The 3,019-nt window shown below is 38.1% G+C and overlaps 1 pseudogene; it reads right to left on the bottom strand.

The window, feature by feature from the left end:
- Positions 1–1,671: 1,671 nt before the first annotated feature.
- LOC102845223 lies at positions 1,672–2,468 on the bottom strand (annotated as a pseudogene).
- Positions 2,469–3,019: the final 551 nt, after the last annotated feature.

Raw genomic sequence — 3,019 nt, 5'->3', positions numbered from 1 at the left:
TGACATACTTTGGGCATGTTGCAAGGAGGGACAGATCCTTGGAGAGGGACATCATGCTTGGGAGGGTGGAGGGTCGTCGCAAGAGGGGAAGACCCTCTATGAATTGGATTGATTCAGTGGCTGACGTAATCTGGATGGGTGTGTCAGAGTCAATGCGATTGGCATAGGATAGAGCAGGGTTTAGGGCTGTTGTACATAGGGTCGCTATGAGTCGTAAACGACTTGATGGCATATTACAACAACAATAACAACAACAACATCATTTGGTATATAGAAGGTTATGTCTCCTTGAGCTATTGTGCCTTTAATTATTATATAGTGCCCTTCCTTCTCTTTTTATGGTGGTTTTCATCCTGAAGTGTATTTTATCAGAGATTAGTATTGCTATTTTTCCTTTTTTGTGGATGCCATTTGCCTGGTATATATTTTTCTAGCCTTTGAGTTTTAATCTTTCTCTTTGTTTCTTAGATGTCTCTCTTTTAGGCAACATATTGATGGGCTTTGATTTTTTGATGCATTCTGCTACTCTCTTTCTCTTAATTGGTGCATTTAGTCCACTCATTAAGTGTGAATATTGACAGGTCAATTTTTATTTGCTTTTCCTAAGACTACAAAAGTTATTGAACAAAACTTAATATGAAGACTAGAAAAAGCTTAATTTTTATATTATAATAAAATGGATCCTTAGAAAAGGGCAATGTGGAAGCAACTGATATCCCTGGTAAGAAGTTATTATTTTGCACACCCATGTTTATCGCAGCTTTGTTCACAACAACAAAGAGGTGGAAACAACCTAAGTGCCAATCAACAAACGAATTGATACAGAAGCTCTGGTATATTCACACAATGGAATACTACGCTGCATTGAAAAACAAGGAACTCATGAAATATTATTCAAAATGGGTGACCCTGGAGGACATTGTGCTGAGTGAAATATCTCAGTCACAAAAGGACATAGTGCCACTGTTGTAAAATGGGACTGACTTAAGGGTGGAAGGGGGGAGACTGAGAAAAATGGGATAACTTATGTATACTGCATTGAAACAGATGAGAGATATAACTGTTTAAAAATATATATGAATAGGTATTATTGTTATGACACGAGTCCAGAACTAAGACTGCACAGTGTAGTGAACTTGCGGGGAGGGATTGTATAACAATGAAAGAATTTTTGTTTTACTTTTAAAAGAGAAGGATGAACTGGAGGGGAGGGGTGGACAGGGAGAAAAGGGTAACAATGAACAAGTGGAAATCCAAAATCTCTGTAAATTTTCATTAAAATTCACAAAAAAAGGAAAAAAATTCTTTTTACAGGTTCCAAAGTTTCTAACATGATAACATGATGATACTATTTCCTTGTATTTCAACCACTCCAATATTATTTTGCTGTCCACTAATTACCATTCTACACATTCATCTATTACAAGATTCATAAAGGGATTAGATCCTCACAATATTCTGTGGACATGTCTACTCCCATTTAATTTCAATGATAAATTCTTGCCTATGAGTTTTTAAAACTTTGGTGGGTGAGCTTTGTTCATTTTACCCATTTGGAAGACTCAACACTGTACTGAAACAAAAACAGAATATGGGCCGGGTTTGTGGGGTTTTTTCTTGGCTATTTTTTTTTAATATTTGAGCTTATTTATTTGCTACCCATAGAATATTCTATTTCTGACTAGATTCGGATTTGGAGGTAGAAGCTCTCAGAGAGGAGAGCCTCTATCTCTTGGTGATCTGCTCCTGGAGGTTTTCTTCATTCTCTTGGCCAAAAGCTTAGCATACTCTGCAGCCTCCTTTTTATTCTTAGTGAGCTGTTGATTCAGAAAAATGTGCCAGCGCTTGTGCTGCAGGACACATGGAGTAATAAGGAGCTGACTATTCGGTGTGTTGGTCCTGGGGTTTCTTGCCTTCTTTGTTCGGTGGCTTTCTCACAACATATTGACAGATATCATCTTCCTTGGAAAGACTGAAGAGTTTGTGAATTCTCTTGGCTCTTTTGAGCCCTAGGTGACAAGGCACAGTAGATCAGTCAATCCTGGGATATCCTTCTAACCTTTCTTGACAATAACCAAGCTGAGAACACTCAGATTGGTATCCACAATGCAACCCAGGACAGATTTGTCCTTCCTCTCTCCAGTTCTCCGTGGTATTTAACAGGAGTGTCCCTTACTCAGCAGCAGACAAACTCAGCCATGGGTCCAGGCACCCTGCTTCCTGGGAAAATGTTGTTTGTTGTTTCCACCACTGATCTGGACAACATATCCCTTCCACTCATTACCAAGAGAGTCAGCAGCAAATTTGTGACCATTTGCTTCTTATAAAATGTATGAAGTTTGTGTTCATTGTCCATTTCAATGAGTTTTTTGGCGGCCAGTGGCTGGGAAGGAGATGCTCAGCTTTATGGCGAAGTAGCCAATTGCCCCAGTGAGGAAAAGAGGTAGACCAGGTTTTATTTTTGCCATTTTGCTGTTTCTTTTTCTTTTGTACTTTCCCTTGGTGTCTCTGTGTGAAGGATTTTCCTTAGAATATCTAGGAGAGTTAACTTTGTTTTCACAAATTCCTCAAGTTTCTGCTTTCCTGTGAATGATCTCATTTCTCCTTCATATATGATGGACAGCTTTACTGGGTACAGGATCCTCAACTAGCAATTGTTTTCTTTCAACTTTATGTATATGCCATCCCATTGTCTTCTTCCTGACATAGTTTCTGCTGAGAGATCAGAACATAATCTGTTTCTCTTTTGTAGGTGACTCTTTGTTTTTCTCCTGCTGCTTTTAGTATTTTATCATTATCTTTCATTTTGAACAATTTAACAATGATATGTCTTGGTGCTTTTCTTTTTGGGTCTAGTCTATTTTGTATTCACTGAGCTTCCTGAATGTGGGTTTCTGCATTCTTCAAAATATCTGAGAAGTTTTCTTCTAGAACCTCTTCCATAATTTTCTCAGTTATTTCCCTGTCCCTCACATGTTCCAACCATACATATATTGTTCTTTTTTATGTCATCCAACAT

The sequence above is a fragment of the Elephantulus edwardii genome, unplaced genomic scaffold (assembly GCF_000299155.1).
Source record: "Elephantulus edwardii isolate Elephantulus edwardi_28Jun2011 unplaced genomic scaffold, EleEdw1.0 scaffold00017, whole genome shotgun sequence".
NCBI classification, from domain to species: Eukaryota; Metazoa; Chordata; class Mammalia; order Macroscelidea; family Macroscelididae; genus Elephantulus; species Elephantulus edwardii.
Note: the sequence above shows the minus strand (reverse complement) of the source record. Positions and strands in the feature narration are given on the sequence as shown.